This window comes from Pseudorasbora parva, chromosome 22 (genome assembly GCF_024679245.1).
Source record: "Pseudorasbora parva isolate DD20220531a chromosome 22, ASM2467924v1, whole genome shotgun sequence".
NCBI lineage: Eukaryota > Metazoa > Chordata > Actinopteri > Cypriniformes > Gobionidae > Pseudorasbora > Pseudorasbora parva.
Window position 1 is genome coordinate 7,550,168 of NC_090193.1, and position 19,833 is coordinate 7,570,000.

The 19,833-nt window shown below is 37.8% G+C and overlaps 1 protein-coding gene and 1 long non-coding RNA gene across 3 annotated transcripts in view; both read right to left on the reverse strand.

Moving 5' to 3' along the window:
* The window catches only part of fhit (fragile histidine triad diadenosine triphosphatase), a 536,398-nt gene that overhangs the window by 323,376 nt on the left and 193,189 nt on the right, over positions 1-19,833 (reverse strand). The gene's annotated exons all lie outside the window — the stretch shown is intronic.
* LOC137058717 (uncharacterized) lies at positions 5,398-9,422 on the reverse strand. Its single transcript, XR_010900811.1, has 6 exons — positions 9,249-9,422; positions 8,326-8,379; positions 8,018-8,093; positions 7,749-7,904; positions 6,038-6,149; positions 5,398-5,918 (listed from the first exon to the last, which is right to left on the reverse strand). It is a non-coding gene; the product is annotated as an uncharacterized lncRNA (long non-coding RNA).

Sequence of the window (19,833 nt, forward strand, 5' to 3'; positions counted from 1 at the left end):
TGTGTGTGTGTGTGTGTGTTTATATATATAGGCATACCAGGCATAACATTATGACCACTGACAGGTGAAGTGAATAACACTGATTATCTCTTCATCACAGCAGGTGGGTGGGATATATTAGGCAGCAAGTGAACATTTTGTCCCCAAAGTTGCTGTGTTAGAAGCAGGAAAACTAGGCAAGCATAAGGATTTGAGTGAGTTTGACAAGGGCTAAATTGTGATGGCTAGATGACTGGGTCAGAGCATCTCCAAAACTGCAGCTCTTGTGGGGTGTTCCTGGTTTGCAGTGGTCAGTATATATCAAAAGTGCTCCAAGGAAGGAACAGTGGTGAACCGGTGACAGGGTCATGGACGGCCAAGGCTCATTGATGCACGTGGGAAGCAAAGGCTGGTCCGTGTGGTCCGATCAAACAGACGAGATACTGTAGCTCAAACTGCTCAAGAATCAATGCTGGTTCTGATAGAAAAGTGTCAGAATACACAGTGCATCGCAGTTTGTTGCGTATGGGGCAACACAGACCAGTCAGGGTGCACATGCTGACCCCTGTCCACCGCCAATAGCACCAACAGTGGGCACGTGAGCATCAGAACTGGACCATGGTGCAATGGAGGAAGGTGGCCTGCTCTGATGAATCACATTTTCTTATCCATAACGTGGATAGCTGGGTATGTGTGTGTTGCTTACTTAGGGAACACATGGCACCAGGATGCACTATGGGAAGAAGGCACGCCAGCAGAGGCAGTGTGATGCATTGGGCAATGTTCTGCCAGGAAACGTTGGGTCCGGCCATCCAGATGGATGTTACTTTGCATTGTTGCAGACCTTGTACACTCTTTCATGTTAACAGTATTCCCTGGTGGCTGTGGCCTCTTTCAGCAGGATAATGTGCCCTGCCACAAAGCAAAAATAATTCAGGAATGGTTTGAGGAACACGAGTTTGAGGAGTTGACTTGACCTCCAAATTCCCCAGATCACAATCAAGCCGAGCATCTGTGGGATGTGCTGAACAAACAAGTCTAATCCACCTCGCAATTTAAAGGACTTAAAGGATGTGCTTCTACCATCTTGGTGCCAGATACCACAGCACACCTTCAGGGGTCTGGTGGAGTCCATGCCTCGACGGGTCAGGGCTGTTTTGGCAGCGAGATAAACACAATATTAGGATTGTCATAATGTTATGCCTGATGCCTTCATAAAGTTTGTGAACACCCTGCATAAACTGTGAAAATGTGAATAATTTTAACAAAATAAGAGGGTTGTGTTGGAGTCCCTATATGTCCTCAGTGAGTCACTGCTGGAAAGGGTTCAAATATGCAAAAGAAGCTGGTAACTGAAGAATTTCTGGGACCTGAAGGATTTTTTCTGCAGAACATTGGGAAGATTAACTGCTTAGAACAAACAAGTGACTCATGAACAACTATCACAAAAACAAACCAAAAACAGCCGTGGCTCATCCAGGTAACACATGAAGAATAGAGGGTATATAAACTTTTGAATGGAGTCATGTTTATGAATTCAGCATTTGTTTTTTGTCTTGTGGAGTCTGTTGAGGATAGTACTAAATAAAAAAATAACATGCATTTGGTATCATGCCTCTTATTTTGTATACAATTATTCATATTTTCACAGACCCTTCCATCCATCTATCCATCCATTCATACACACACACACACACACACACACACACACACACACACACGTTTATTTTTGTGACATATGGGGACATTCTAGAGGCATAATGGTTTTTATACTTTACAAACCGTATTTTCTATCCCCTTACACTGCCCCTGCGCTAATTCATTATGTACGATTTATAAGCCTTTTGAAAAGTGGGGACATGGCCAATGTCTTCATATTACACCCTCTCCTTGTCATACCTCTGTCATACCTATGTCAGTATACATGTGTCCTCATATGTCACAAAAACACGCCCCACACACACACACACACACACACACACACACACACACACACACACACACACACACATACACACACACACACACACAAACAACACCTAAACCTACCTGTCACAGGAAACATTCTGCATTTTTACTTTGTAAAAAAAAAATCATCCTGTGTGATTTATAAGCATTTTGAAAAGTGTGGCCAATGTCCTCATATTACACCCTCTCCTTGTAATACCTGTCATGCCTATGTCATCATACACATTTGTGTCATTTGTATATATATAGTTTTGGCGTATACATTCCACGAAATTGCACACTCGTACTATTTATACGCATTTTTCGTGAGATCGCCCTGATATATGTATATAAGTGTATATATATATATATATATATATATATATATATATATATATATATATATATATATATATATATATATATATATATATATACACTTTTTAATGTAAATATTTTAATGCAGATCATAAGAACATTCAATTGCAATATGTGTATATATTGAGGTGCTTAACCTGGAATATTTCCTTTAAATGGCTTTAAAAAAAATGGAATAGTTTTTTTTATAGTTTTTCTAAAATTCAATCATAACCAAAAAATTTGTATGACTTGATGAATGCCTGTTATTGACTAGAAGATGCTACCTTGTGTCTATAGTTTCATGCCCTAAAAGGAGATAAGAAAACACACCAGATAACATTTACTGAGAGAGAACACATGAAAGATAAGGAAATACAGCAAAAAGAATTATTCAGTGAGGAAACATTCATGCGCGCACACACACACACACACACACACACACACACACACACACACACGCACGCACACACACACACACACGCACACACACACACACACACACACACACACACACACACACACACACACACACACACACACACACACACACACACACACACACACACACACACACATATATATAAAAATCTTCAAAGAAGCTCACAAAGAAAACCACTGTGAATACAAACTTTTAATTGGATATGTGGTGCTGCTTCTTAAAATATTCAGACTTCGTAAAAGAATGTAAATCAGAGAAATGATTCTGCTTTTTCTGCTTTTGTGCTCACACTTCGATTCAAAGAGACGGATTTCTAAGTGCCGAGAATGCCTTTGTTTTCACAGGCGCTATTTTAGACATTAATGAAGCTTTGAGGTCCTTTTGAAAACAAGAAATAATAAAACATACATGCACTATACTATTCTGTGCTATATGATAATGCTATATGATTTACTGGCAAAAGCCATAAAGCCAAAAACAAAAATGTTACAGTGAAGAAAAAAAGAAATACTTTATAATAAAAATATGAATTTAGGATTATTTGATAAATATAAATATTAAATAAGCAGCATTTTACTGAATAGAATTTACACTGTAAAAAGTGAACAGTTGGATCAACTTAAAAAAATTACTTCAATTGGTAACACCTAAACATGTTAAGTTCTCTCAACTTAAATAATTACGTTTTGTCAACTTACTTTCAATGGGTCAATCACACTTATATTAATTGAGTTCATTGAGTTAATTGAGAAAATTGAGTTCATTCAACGTAATTTCATTTCATTCCTACTTAAATGTATTAGTTTTTCCCACAGTTGGATCAACTTAAAAAAATTACTTCAATTGGTAACACCTAAACATGTTAAGTTCTCTCAACTTAAATTATTCCATTTGATCAATCACACTTATATTGAGTTCATTCAACCCTATCATTTACATTAGTCTAACTGAATTTCATTCCATTCCAAATTAAATGTTTTAGTTTTTCCTACAGTTGGATTAACTTTAAAAAAATACTTCAATTGGTAACAGCTAAACATGTTAAGTTCTCTCAACTTAAATTATTCCATTTTATCAATCACACTTATATTAATTGAGTTCATTCAACCCTATCATTTACATTAGTCTAACTGAATTTCATTCCATTCCAACTTAAATGTTTTAGTTTTTCCTACAGTTGGATAAACTTTAAAAAATTACTTCAATTGGTAACACCTAAACATGTTAAGTTCTCTCAACTTAAATTATTCCATTTTATCAATCACACTTATATTAATTGAGGTTATTCAACCCTATCATTTACATTAGTCTAACTGAATTTCATTCCATTCCAACTTAAATGTTTTAGTTTTTCCTACAGTTGGATAAACTTTAAAAAATACTTCAATTGGTAACACCTAAACATGTTAAGTTCTCTCAACTTAAATTACTACATTTTATCAATCACACTTATATTAATTGAGTTCATTCAACCCTATCATTTACATTAGTCTAACTGAATTTCATTCCATTCCAACTTAAATGTTTTAGTTTTTCCTACAGTTGGATAAACTTTAAAAAATTACTTCAATTGGTAACACCTAAACATGTTAAGTTCTCTCAACTTAAATTACTACATTTTATCAATCACACTTATATTAATTGAGTTCATTCAACCCTATCATTTACATTAGTCTAACTGAATTTCATTCCATTCCAACTTAAATGTTTTAGTTTTTCCTACAGTTGGATAAACTTTAAAAAATTACTCCAATTGGTAACACCTAAACATGTTAAGTTCTCTCAACTTAAATTATCCCATTTTATCAATCACACTTATATTAATTGAGTTCATTCAACCCTATCATTTACATTAGTCTAACTGAATTTCATTCCATTCCAACTTAAATGTTTTAGTTTTTCCTACAGTTGGATAAACTTTAAAAAATTACTCCAATTGGTAACACCTAAACACGTTAAGTTCTCTCAACTTAAATTATCCCATTTTATCAAGCACACTTATATTAATTGAGTTCATTCAACCCTATTATTTACATTAGTCTAACTGAATTTCATTCCATTCCAACTTAAATGTTTTAGTTTTTCCTACAGTTGGATCAACTTAAAAAAAATACTTCAATTGGTAACCCTTAAAAAAAGTAAGTTTTCTCAACTTAAATAACTACATTCTATCAACTTAATTTCAATCACACAAGACTCAAATAGCTTTAGAAATATTTATTAACAATTCATTTTATTAAATTTAATTTCCCTTTTTTACAAACTTTGAGAAATCATTACAAACTGTTCATATTTGTTGTGCAAATGAAACTTCCTGACACACTTAACATCCATTTCATTAACAGTCTTTTTGAAAAGTTGTCATTGCCTTTCAGGATTATGCTAAAAACTGAGCCACTAATCTATCTTTAAAAATAAATATAAACAGTGGTTATGCGAATAAATTAGCTACATAAATAAAAAGGGATACTTCACAAAAGGGAAAGTTCACCAACAAATGGTTCAAGTTGTTCCAAACCTGTATTTGTTTCTTCCTTCTGCTGAACACATAGGATGATGTGTTGAAGAATGTTGGTAACCAGACAGCTGACGGTACCCATTGACCTCCATAGCAGGAAAAAAAAATACTCTGGAAGTCAATGGGTACCGTCAACTGTCTGGTTACCAACATTCTTAAACACATCTTTTGTGTTCAGCAGAAGAAAGAAACTCATACATGTTTGGAACAACATGAACCATTTTTGGATGAACTATATCCCTTTAATATATTCTATGGAACCATTTCTACCGAGTGTATTGTGATAAGTGCTTTAGAATAGCTTACAGGCAATGCTATAAACCATGTTAAAAAATCGAATTAAAAAATAAACAGATCATGGAAAATGTTTAACAGCAATGGGTGATTACCCTTTCACCAATCAACTACAGATTCAAACATACAACTAGATACTAGACAAACATATAAAACAAATGGATAATCTTACAAACATAAGAAAACAAATTAAACTAAACTAGAGACATTCTTTCAAACACAGACTAGACATAAGCACATTCAAACATTATTTCAAGTTCACTGTAGTCTACTGAAAAGACTGCTAGACATCTTGTGCTAATGAAGCTGTAAGAGCACTTTCTGGAATGCCGTGAATCTAAGCTCACCCAGCTCACCCTCGCAATCATCTCATAGGTTATCCTAAAGTAGTGCACATAAAAATAAATTTAAAAAACATTAAAAAAAAAAAACATTTTGCTACCACAAATGTAACATTTTCTGAAAAATAAATCAAAATAGAATGTGGCCTTTCAACTCACAAGGTATTCCTTGATAAGGTCTTGATTTCCCCCCAGGAAAAGGATGAGCCGGCGTTCTGACATGGAATCCGGAAGCTCTGTGCTGAGTTTACTACATGAACAGCATAGGAGACTGCAAAGAAGAAAAGAAACTGTTGAATAAAGTCATTATTTTATTAAAATAAACATTTAGTTCACTTCAGAATTCAATTTTCTGATAATTTAGTCACCCCAAGATGTTCATGTCTTTTTTTTTTTTTTGTCGAAAAGAAATTAAGGTTTTTGAGGAAAACATTCCAGGATTTTTCTCGATATAGTGGACTTCAATGGTTACCAATGGGTTAAAGGTCAAAATTGCAGTTTCAGTGCAGCTTCAAAGAGCTCTACACGATCCTTGACGGGGAATAAAGGTCTAATTGAGCCAAACCATCGGTATACGTTTTAACCACAAATGCTTGTTTTGCACTAGCTGTGTCTTCTCACATTATGTTATAGCACTGTAAAGGTCATGCGTGACATAGGTGGAAGTACCGATCCAGTGTTTGCGAAACGGTAGTGCAAAGACTAAGTCAAATCCCCTGTCACCTAAAAAAAGAGGGTAAAACATCGCAAATTTCTTTAAAAGACAGATTGTTTCGTTAGATAAGACCCTTATTCCTTGTCTGGGAGCCATTTGAAGCTGCACTGACACTGCAGTTTGGATCGTCAACCTGTTGATCCCAGTGAAGTCCACTATATGGAGAAAAATTTGGCATGCTTTTAAAAAAAAAACTTTAATTTCCTTTCGGCTGAAGTTACAAAGACATAAAGATCTTGGATGACATGGGGGTGAGTAAATTATCAAGAAATTAATTCTAAAGTGTACTCTTTAAAAATGCATCTGAATCATTGCTGGCATTTATAATTTAGTCCGATAATAAAACATGCGTCAACAAATCATTTATTAGCTTTATACCCTAATACATTTAATCATTCTTGATTAAAGGGATAGTTTTGTTAAATTTACAGGCCATCCAAGATGCATAAAAGGTGACTTTTTTCTTCAGTATATCAGTAAAGATTTTTTTAGCTGAAACCGCATTCCTCTGTGATTCATATAAATGCAAGTCAATGGCTACCGTCACTTTGAGAGTAAAAACAAAATAAAAAAAACAAGTGAAAAAAAAACATGCAGACAAAAAAAATAAAATACCCGGGGCTACTGACATCACATCGAGTCTTATAAAGTGAAACGATCAGTCTATGCAAGAAACTGAGCATTATTAACATGCAACATTGCCATGAACGTACTGTTTGCTGAGGCTGTTGATTACAGGTAATAATAGATTCCTGCATAGGCCGATCATTTTGCTTTATAAAACCTCAAAGAATCGCCAGGACCCACAGGAATTATTTTTGGTTTGCCTGTATGCATTTTTTTTTTTTTTATTCTTTTTGACTTGCATTATATCAACATGGACCACAGTTTCAGCTAAAAAAAACAACAACAACATATTTACTGTTCTACTGAAAGAAAGAAAAAAGTCACCTACATATTTTGGATAGGCTGAGGGTGGGTAAATTAACAGCATTTTTTATTTTATGACTGAACTATGCCTTTTAAATTGTCCGTTTTGTTTGTGTGGTGATGACATTTCAAATTTCTATGCTATAAACAAGTATTTAGCAATTAAATGTTACTGAGACTAAAATAAGATTGTGCAGTTTATATTAATGTAACACACAGACGTACCAGTTACAAGATTTTAAAAATTGCAGCAGTCTTCTCACGGGTTGCTCCTCCTTTTGAATGGATTACTCTGATTAGTTGATTCATGTACACGTCCAACTGGGCCAGGAACGTGTCTTCCAGTGGAACAGCCATAAGCCTATAGAACTCTGAATTGATCTAAAATCAGAAAGAAAGAAAAAAAAAACAGTCAACAACAGTCAAACTGATTATATCAATTCATAAAAGGTATTTAGCCAGTAAAACCAGAATTTAAATTATTTTTTCAATACCTTGTAATGTCTGAAAAGCACAGGCCACCTCGCCTTGAAATCCCTGACACTGGCCTCCTGCATCACTACCTCCTATCTATGAGCAAACGAAAGAGACATTTTGTTCATGACAACCTTTTAATTTTTCCTTTTTTTTCAGCCTCTGTTAAAAGTTCAAGTCTGTGGCTGCTTAAGCTTTCAGCAAGTTAACAGACACCTCTACACACACCTGTCAATAATGTTAGATAACACAAGATGGAATTTACTCATACATATCCAACATTAGTAATTCATATCATCAACTATATAAGAAATGATAAATTACTTACCATGTAATATTATAGCAAAGTGTCATCAGTTGTCAAACATTAAGACTTTCGGTCCTTAGAGGAGAAAAAGTAATTGTCAACAATTGTAGTTTGTAAGTGATTGTAAGTGAAAAAATGGTTTGCTACAGGTCAAGGAAGTTAATTAATTAGATGTGTAAATACTAATATTTCTACTAAAAAACCCTGAAAATTTGTCTGGATGTAACACCATGAGGTAGGCAAATGAACGGCGCTAGTGTTAGGCACAATGACGTTCATCACAGGCTGAATCAGAAATCGCCTCCTATACCCTCAAATAGGGCATTATTTGAAATGACAGTCCTTTGTAGTGGTGTCCGAAACCATAGTGGACGTTACTGACTGAGTGCACTCATTTAATTCCACATTGCACCGCAATAACCAGTGTAAGTTACAGCCGGTGTCACAAACGGATGTCCGACTTCACATCATAATTTTGCCCGAAAAAGTGACGTTTTAAAGACAGATAAAAGAACAGACAAACATTACTTTAAAAGCAAACTCAATATTATACTGCAGGAATTCAAATTCGAGCATTTTGTCCCGCTCTGCGAGCACTTCCTGCCCACAGCATTTCCACTAACGTTAACGTTAACTTTATCTCGCGCGGCACAGACGGTTAAGGAGGCATCAATTAAAAAATATATATATTTCATACACATACTCCCAAGATCCAAACTGAACACATTTATATAAGACAAACGAGTAACTTAAGTTACAACATATTGTTACATAGAACATACTCAGAAACGCTATATCGCAAACGTACGTTCAAAAGTTCGGTTAATTTAGATTTCATTAGAAATTATGTTCACAGACAACATCAATTAACTCAAAAACATCTAAAACACACGTCCACAAGGTACATTTTCGAGTATAGTAATTAAAACAAACTTCCAACCTACCTTTTTCATCCGAGTCCCGAGAGAGAAAAAAATGGCGGCCGAACAGAACATTTTCCAATTTTCAGACAGGCTCGTGCGTCATGACGTCAGAAAAAAACGTCTGACGCGGGTGTCCTTAAAGGGAAATCTTACTTTGGGTGAAAGTGACATTTTAAAGGGAAATCATACTTTGGGTGAAAGTGACATTTTAAAGGGAAATCATACTTTGGATGAAAGTGAGATTTTGAATCTATCTGAATTTCTATGCGTTCAAGTTGAAAGAGTGTACAATTATACTTTGAGTGAAAGTGAGATTTTGAATCTATCTGAATTTCTATGTGTTTAAGTTGAAAAAGTGTACAATAATCCATTACAATTAGGAAAGCAGAAATACCAAGTACATAGACTCAAATAGTTGTAGTAATCCAACTTTCACCCAGGTTCACTTTTTACAGTGTACTGCCACTATTGATGAATTGAATGCATCCTTGCTGAATAAAAATGATTTATTTTAAAAAAGCGTGTGAAATAATTGCTGATATCTAGGGGTGGGTATCGTTTGTGTTTGTTACGATACCGGTGCCAAACCGATACTTTAAACCGATACCGATGCCTAATCAGTGCCTGACCGATACTTAAAAAAGAGCCACAAAACGATGGCGGATTACGTAAAGAACTGGCTTTTTACTTTCTTAAAAATGATTAAAGGTGCACTATGTAGTATTTTTGCAATAAAACATCCAAAAACCACTAGGCCAGTGTTATATATTTTGTTCAGTTGAGTACTATCAATATTCCAAATGTTTCCAAATATTTGTAAATTGTGAGAAAATTGCAATTTTAACCGAGGAGCCGAGATGTCTGAGGGAGTCGCCGGTCAAGTGTGTCATATCTGCACTGTAAAAAAAAATATGTTCAATAAGTTATGACAACATATGTTTTTACATTGTTTTAACTCATCAAAATAAGTTAAGAAATGTTAAACTTCTTTTTATTTGTTATACAAGATGTAACTAATTTTTTAAAGTCAGTTTAACATAATTTAAATTATAATTCGATTCTACTGCAAAAGTTCAAAATTTGCCTTTTTTTACAGTGTGTGTTACACTCGGTTTCCTGAGGAACGCACTGAGTGACGTCATAACATCCTTTTAAGAACTCACCTGAACAAAATATATAACACTGGCCTGGTGGTTTTTGGATATTTTACAGCAAAAATGCTACATAGTGCACCTTTACACTTCTGACCACACCAAATTACAGAAGACACCAAATTATATACAGCAGCAATAGTGTAGGGGTAAAGCACATGGCAGAAAGTTATGATGCAATACTACCCAGGGTACAAATCCACCAAATCTCACTCTACTCTCTTTTCCCATCACATATCAGAGCGAAGAGGTATTTATTTTCAATAGAATTAAGAAAATATTAAAAGAGAGGAAATAAAGCTAATATCATGTGTTTAATAATAAAGTGTTTATCGGTTAGGGGTCGGTGAACAGACATGGCTGAATTCGAGACAGTAAAAGTGATTGGGTCTAATATCACTGGTCCTAAAAAGTGGGTGGGTCTTGTCCCGCCCACACAATGTTTCCGACGCCTGTGGTACTGATAACGTCAAAGTAGTCAGTATTCTTGGTATGCTACAAACCAGCTATGTTTTAGAAATATAAAAATATTTTACAACACATTGGCTTATCATTTCCATGGTGATGCTTCCCATGTGACACAGCAGCCACAATACTTCTGTATGGCAGACGTATCGCTTTCATTTCATTTCTTTTTTTTTTATTGGAAAACTTGATCACAATGTCATGAACTTTATGGTATTCTGATTTTCAAATATGTGTAAGTGCATGTGTGTTAGTTGATCTATAATGTGCGATGAGCGCAGCCATGTTAGTTTGCGCCGCAATTCAGAGAATCGGATCTGTCGGATTTACATCACGCAAATTTATCCACGTCTTCCGGAATACATGAAAGTAAGTGACCGGTAAACTGGGAGAGGAATGGAGTAAACTATATAGTTACTATACAGGTGCTGGTCATATAATTAGATTATCATCAAAAAGTTGATTTATTTCACTAATTCAATTCAAAAACTGAAATTTGTAGATTATATTCATTTATTACATGCATACTGATATACACATTTCAAATGTTTATTTATTTTGATTGTAATGATTATAAATGACAACTAAGGAAAATAGTTCAACCAATATATATATATATATATATATATATATATATATATATATATATATATATATATATATATATATATTATAATTCAGTATCTCATAAAATTAGAATACCACTTAAGACTTAAGAAAGGATTTTTAGAAATCTTGGCCAACTGAAAAATATGAACATGAAAAGTATAAGCATGTACAGCATTCAATACTTAGTTGGGGGTCTTTTTGCCTGAATTACTGCAGCAATGCGTTGTGGCATACAATCGATCAGTCTGTGGAACTGCTCAGGTGTTATGAGAGCCCAGGTTGCTCTAATAGTGGCCTTCAGCTCTTCTGCATTGTTGGGTCTGGCATATCGCATCTTCCTCTTCACAATACCCCATCGATTTCCTATGGGGTTAAGGTCAGGCGTGATTGGTGGCCAATTAAGAACAGGGATACCATGGTCCTTAAACCAGGTACTGGTTGCTTCGGCACTGTGTGCAGGTGCCAGGTCCTGGTGGAAAATGAAATCTGCCTCTCCATAAAGTTGGTCAGCAGCAGGAAGCATGAAGTGCCCTAAAACTTCCTGGTATACGGATGCATTGACCCTGGACATGGCATCCCAAACCATCACTGACTGTGAAATATTTACACTGGACCTCAAGCAACGTGGATTGTGTGCCTCTCCTCTCTTCCTGACTCTGGGACCCTGATTTCTAAAGGAAATGCAAAATTTACTTTAATCAGAGAACATAACTTTAGACCACTCATCAGTCCTTTTGTCTTTAGCCCAGACGACGCTTCTGACGCTGTCTGTTGTTCAAGAGTGACTTGGCACAAGTAATGCAGCAGCTCAAACCCATCTCTCGCATACGTCTGTGCGTAGTGGTTCTTGAAGCAGTGACTCCAGCTGCAGTCCACTCTTTTTGAATTTCCCGCGGATTTTTAAATGGGTTTAGTTTCACAATCCACCCCAGTGTGCAGTTAGCCCCATTGCATGTACACTTTTTTTCTACCAAATTGTTTCCTTCCCTTCGCCTCTCTATTAATGTGCTTGGACAAAGAGCTCTGTGAACAGCCAGTCTCTTTTGTAATGATCTTTTGTGCCTTGTTCTCCTTGTGCAAAGTGTCATGGTCGTCTTTTGGACAACAGTCAAGTCAGCAGTCTTCCCCATGATTGTGTAGCCCACAGAACGAGACAATGGGTGCGTTTACATGCCCGTTCTTAAAGGTCACGTTCTTCGCGTGTTTTCGAAGCTTTGATTATGTTTACAGTGTGAAATATAACATGAGTTCATGTTTCGCGTGTAAAAAAACAGTATTTTTCACACAATTGACTTATCTGTACAGCGCTGTTTCCTCTGTCCTAAAAACGGCCTGATGATTTCCTTGTTCTATGAAGTCCCTCCTTCAGAAATACATAACGAGTTCTGATTGGGCCAGCGCTTCCCGTGTTGTGATTGGACAGCAGCTTAGCGCACTTTGCCCAGAAAGGTCCCGCCTCTTACCGTAACGGGGAGATGCAAGCGCTGAATGTGCGCTCTTCTCCACGTGAGAGAGCAACAAGACCACGCCCCCTATTTTGCGTGTTCTTGTGGGCGGAGGGATAGTCAACAAACGGTTCTAGTGACGTCATTACAGCAGGAAGTGCAGGGGTGTAGTCCAAACCGGCCGTTCGCTGTAGGCTTTGAAAGGGAACTTCTGTTAAATAAAATATCTCGCTTGGCATTGAACTTTGAGCTTCATAATTTTACAGGTATTATTTATGCTCCAACAGCAACATTTCACACTAACTAAAGTTTGAAAGATGGAATCGCGAAGAACGGGACCTTTAAGCCGATTATGCCTAATAAGCCGACAATGAACACGGTCATGTAAACGCGGTAACCCGTTTTCTTTTAACGGAGTAATGTCATAAACGGCGTAAGCATAAACTGGTCGGGACAGGTAGTTTTCCTCCTCTTACCTCGATTTCACGATGCATGTAAACGCATTGACCTGTTTTCTTTCGGCTTATTGAAGTGCGCATGCGCGATAGGTGACAAAAACGCAAACTTAGAGCAGATTTAAACGCATCCAGACAGAGCGAGCTAGCGTTTTGCATGAAATAAGGACATATATCATAAACGCAGACTCGTTTAAGACCCAGAAAATTGTAAAGAGTTCTCTTTTCTCATGCAGCAGAAGTAGCCTAGAAGGGGTTCAGTCAAACGGTTCAGTCACGGTGCACGCTTTATTTAACATCACAACTGACAAAACATTTGAAAAACTCAGAGTCAGATACGGACATTATTATTTTTGACGGCACTACAAGGAAATAACCCGGTTTATAAATAAGGTCATGTAAACGCGGTTTACTTGCGTTGTCCGTTTACTGGTTTGCATGTAAATGGGGAAAACTGGTTATTTCAATAAGCTGATTTTTTGGAGTTATCAGCTTACTGGTGTGCATGTAAACGCACCCAATGTAAAGGCCTTTGCAGGTTTTTTGAGTTAATTAGATGATTTAGAGTGTGGCACCAGGTGTCTTCAATATTGAACCTTTTCACAATATTCTAATTTTCTGAGATACTGAATTTGTGCTTTTCCTTAGTTTATAATCATCACAATTAAAATAAATAAACATTTGAAATATAGCAGTCTGTGTGTAATGACTTAATATATTATACAAGTTTCCCTTTTTTAATGGAATTAGTGAAATAAATCAACTTTTGATGATATTCTAATTATATGACCAGCACCTGAATACTGTGTGTCTGATATAAATAAGACACGCAGTCAAATTATAACTGAAAGGACTGTTATCACCACTTAAATAGACTTCAGTGTGTGTGTTTTTTGCTAGTCCGTATGTGCATTTAAATGTCTGGAACCTAAGATAAACATGATGTGGTTGAAAACACTAAATTGTTGTGATATGTGACAAGCGCTGGGTGCGACTGTCTCTGGCTCAGCGCCAGCCAAAGCGTGAATGCACGTTTGAATTTAAGTGGCACCAAAATGAGGAAATTAAATCTGCGTTCTGATTCGGTCCATTTATGTAGGAACCGGTGCCATATTGGCACCAGGATTTCGATATACAACCCTACTGATAACTGTGCTAAAAAAAAAGATGGACATACTTAACGTAACACACTTGGAATAAAACCAGACGGAAGCAACCTTGACACTGCGGGACAAGACTGATCAGCTTGGCATATCTCCCTCCCACTTAGCTTTCTACATTTCCAGCAGCAATGGCCTCGACCGGGTCTGCCCTTCCCCTCTGACAGTATGGTTTGAGTGGGTCGCGCCGAGGCCCGGCGGGGTTTCCTACCAGCACTGGCCTCCCACATGCTGTGGAGTCTTCCTTGGACATAAACACTAAAAGATGAAAAGGTCGATTCCTCGGCTCTGAATACGCAATGACCTGGTTTCCCTCCCTGGTTGCCGGAGCAAAAACACAGTGATCCATGCAGCAGACAAGCATCTGGTTGAAGCAAAACGAGTGGAGCGGATCCAGCCCGAGGGTCTGTCTTACACCGGCCCATCATCAGAGCGGACGGATGTAGAGTTTGATCAGGGGCCCGTATGGCATGCAAAGCTACAACACCAACACACAGATGCTTAAGAGGGTGAAAAGGAGAGTTATTCAGAGCGGAAGCTGAGCGATCCATCAGAGGTGATTGGAGGGCGGGTGGGAGAGGGGTACATGTAGGTGGTACCCACATAGGAGTTCGTTTGACATCTGCACACACTCAAATCTTACTTTAAGAAGGAGAACTTGAAATACTCGAATTTTTACAACTTATATCTATCAATCTCGGTTAACTTTTACATACACAGTATTGTTGAAAGGTTTGGGGTCAGGTTTTTTTGTTCTTTTGTTTTGAAAGAAATTAATACTTGTATTTAGCAAGGATCCATTAAATAATTGTCTGAGCAACAAATGATCACATTAGAAGGATTTCTGAAGGATCTATAATGGGGCTGACGAACTCCAGTCCTGGAGAGCCTCAGTCCTGCAGAGTTCATCTCCAACCCTGATAAAACACACCTGCATGTAGCTTTCTAGTAACTCTTCAGACCTTGATTAACTTGTTCAGGTGAGTTTGATTAGGGTTGAAGCAAAACTCTGCAGGACTGCGGCCCTCCAGGACCGGTGTTTATAATGTCTAGAGCAGTGTTGGGCCCTTCCAGTCCTTGAGGGCCGCTGTCCTGCAGAGTTTAGCTTCAGCCCTAATCAAACACACCTGAACCAGCTAAGCAATGTCTCCAGGATTACTAGAAGGCTACAGGCAGGTGAGGTTTATAAGGGTTGGAGCTTTTTCACAAGTGTGTCTTGTTAGTCATTAGTCTGTGTATTTTATGCTGCATTTTTGAGCCAGTAAGTTATGACTTCAAACAACAACTCACGACTTGTTAGCCTAGAAATCTAGACGCACCCTAGCGGCAGCAAATTTAATCTGCCCACGAGTGTCGTCTAGCAACTCTCAATACCCTTCTGAGCTGTATTCGCCAAACTCTTGCCGGGCCAATCACATCATGTATAGAGTCGGTTGGGCGGGGCCATAATGACGACGGCTGAGTTGCGTTTGCGTGCTTCTAGTAAACACAGAAACTGGTGAAAGGCAGTCTTTCGAATCAGCTTTAACCGCGACTCTGGAAGACTTGGGAGTTAAGCTTTTCTCTGAGAAAAGAACAAAGAACGGCACTGAAGTCATTCTTAAGAAGGGAAGATGTGTTCTGAGTTTTGCCGACTGGATACGGCGAATGTTTAATCTATCAACAAGCTGTTTCACCTTTGTTGCTCTGGTTGGTTGTAGCGCTATCCTATCGCGTGCAGAGGGAGTTTGAAAGACAACCGTTTATCCCGCCCCTCAGACTGAGCCCTGTCTATGGTGAGTTTCCAGACCAAACATCTTGATGTGGGTCTGGCTTGTCAGGCTAACAACTTGTAGCATTCCAGGCAAAGTCACTCCAAACTGACAGAGCACAAGGAATTGTGGAATAGCTCAATGTAAATGAAGCGGACTGTACGGGGCTTACACTCATTTACAATAATTTATATCGCCAAAGGTGCTTACCCCTTTGCTTATTTGAGGGAAACGGAGGAGAAGAAAACGTTTTATTTTACGTTATTTGTGTATCTGGGAATGTCCGTATGGGCTGCCGTTGTTGTCTCGCGGGCTATGTGACATCAGAACGCGTAACTGGGAGTAGGGGAGAGCGGGACCCCTAATACTTTTGACTGTCTCAGTTTGTGTAAATCCGCTTGAGGTTCAGAGTATTTTTTCCCCCACATGTTTCACATGTCACAGTACACTCTAAAAAATGCTGGGTTAAAAACAACCCAAGTTGGGTTGAAAATGCACCAACCCAACAATTGAGTTGTTTTAACCCAATGGTTGAGTTGTTTTAACCCAGTGGTTGGGTTAAATGTTGCTTAAGACAACCCAATTGCTGGGTAAGAACAACTCAACCATTGGGTAAAAACAACCCAATTGTTGGGTTGGTGCATTTTCAACCCAACTTGGGTTGTTTTTAACCCAGCATTTTTCACATGTCTAGTACAATTGTGGTTTTGTTTTATTAATACAGTGTACACTTTTTTCTTGATTTACCCTGAAAGAATGGAAGTAAAATGTGACAACATTACCCATAGGTATAATATTTACATATGACAGTTTAAAATGTTTTCTGATATAATAAAATATTTTGTCAATAATGCTTTTTTTTAAAAATAACTATTTTAAATTAAATTAATTTTTTTTAGTTTGACAACAAAAACATTGCTAAATACAGCTATACATCATATTTCAAAAGAGAATAATGAATGATTTCTGAACATTGATTCTCAGTCTTTAGTCACCCTTTCTCATGGTTTCTCAAAAGAGTTCATAAAAGTATAGACTATAATAGCGTAGTTCTAATAGGGGCTCATTGTAACGCAGTGTTAGAACACACTCCACCTGCACAACTGGGATTAAAACCGCGGCTCTCATCTTCTGCTGTTTGATCAGCGTTAAAGAACCATCTCAACTGTTAAAAAACAGATATACGATTACGATAATATCAGATTTGTGTTCTTTAATAAACACAAAAACAGAGATGAAAAATAAACTTAAATAAGAAATGTACTTTTGCTATGGTTAAAGGTGCACTATGTAGTATTTTTGCAGTACAATATCCCAAATGTTTCCAACTATTTGTAAATTTTGAGAAATTTGCAATTTTAACCAAGGACAGGAACGTGTCAGCATAGCGACAGGGAGTCGCCTGTCAACATATCACAGCAAACGCACAGAGTAACGTCATAACATCATTTTAAACACACTTAAATGTTTCTAATATGATAAACAGAGCTGCATTACCTTATACTCATGATAGGAAAAGCGGAAATAATGCAGGCACCCGGCAACTGTGTCCCTTCATGATCAAAGTCCCTGTGCTCGCGAACCGTGTGTTTGTGTAACAATCACTCCTGCAGCCGTGCTCAGCCCCACAACACTCGTTCCTGCTCTGCTTTACACTACAGTAAAGTTAATAACCGCATCCATGAACATGATTTCTGCCCGAGTCCTATTTTCCACCGGCTGTGAGGTGAAGACCACATGTCCCAAGATTCAGAGCTCAGACTTGGCATCATCAAACTGCGCCTTTGATTTGAATAGGCGCCCTCTAGTGGACGGAAAGTTGCATAGTGCACCTTTAAATAAATGGTCAGTACAATTTTTTTTTATATATATATATATCTTTTTTTTACATTTGAATTTTCGAAATAAATAAACATTTTAAGTTTTAAACCATGAGAGGTACAACTAACCCTGCGTTAGGTTAGAGTTCACGGATGTAACATGTAGTCCACTGGTGACAAGTGTGCAGTTTATTCAAAGGATCTCAACACACAACAAAGGCTTAGCAAAAACTGAAAAAAAGGCTTGGCAAACCAACTTAAGACTTGACTTGACACGTGAACAGACTTGACTATGACAACTCACCAACAATGGGTTACAACATCAATACCAGACATGGCAAACGTGACAGTGAACATGGCAAACTGAAAAACATGAACATGACACAACAAAAACACACTGTGACAACGGGTGGGGAGTCACGGGTTTGACTGCTGTTCCAGTGTTCTTTCACGGGTAGAGGTTTGGAAAAACAGGCTACAGGTTGCCTGGAGCCCTTATGTTTGCCATGCGTCTTTGTCTAGTATTGTGATTTTTACCTGTAACCCCTGTTGGGGAGTTTTCTTTATTCCATGTTTCTGTTCTATGTTTGATCATGTTTGGATGTAAATAAAGCTGCACTTGGGTTCTTTCAACATGCCTGCAGTGGGCTCCTCTTAAAGGGATCCCCTGGTGTTGAGACTTGTATGGCTTAATATAACATAAATGATGTCTCTTACTGAATTATGTAGTAGAAAACCCATGAAAGATCTACGTTATTTTAAAAATCGATTTTATATTTGGACCATGGGCGGCGCCATTTTGTTTGCGTTCTAGGTTGATGACGTAGATTGGTTGAACTCCTCAATCAGCTGGCATTACCCGTAGCTATTTTTACCACAAGGCAACTCGAAAATTGTTTCAGAGTTAAACAAAACCAATGAATTGCTTTGTAATTATACTTAAAACACACTCAAACATACATGTGCACACAAACTCACCTACACAAGTCACAAACAGATCGGCGGGCGCGCACACGACAGGCTCTGTCTCAATCGAGATGTTGGGCTGCTCAGTCTCCACGACAGGGGCTGAATCTGAAATCGACCCTATACCCTTAAATAGGGCATTATTTGAAGGGACGGACATTTGTAGTGTTGTCCGACACCATAGTGGACATGTTCGAGTGCAGTCATTCAGTCTCACGTTCCACCGCAATAACGAGTAAAGCCGATTTACAAACAGCTGTCCGACTTCACACACTCAAACATACATGTGCACACAAACTCTCTCTCTCACACAGACTCACACACACCCCAACAGATCGGCGCGAACACACACACACACACACACACACCCCAACAGATCGGCGCGAACACACACACACCCCAACAGATCGGCGCGAACACACACACACACGCACGCACTGCGCGCGCATACATAACCCTCAATCTATTCCCTGTGTTGATATCCTGTTCAACACATCCTGTTCCCTAGATAGACTGTTGATAGTAGATTAACTATAATGCCTAATGTGACCAGCAGAGGGAAATATCTAGGTAGGACGATGGGATAAAGTAACGTGAGGAAGAGAGGCAGGATGTTTTGGTGATGATGCATGCGATTGAGACAGAGCAGTGTGTGTGTGCGCGCCCGCCGATCTGTTTGTGACTTGTGTAGTTGAGTTTGTGTGCACATGTATGTTTGAGTGTGTTTTAAGTACAATTACAAAGCAATTCATTTGTTTTGTTTAACTCTGAAACAATTTTCGAG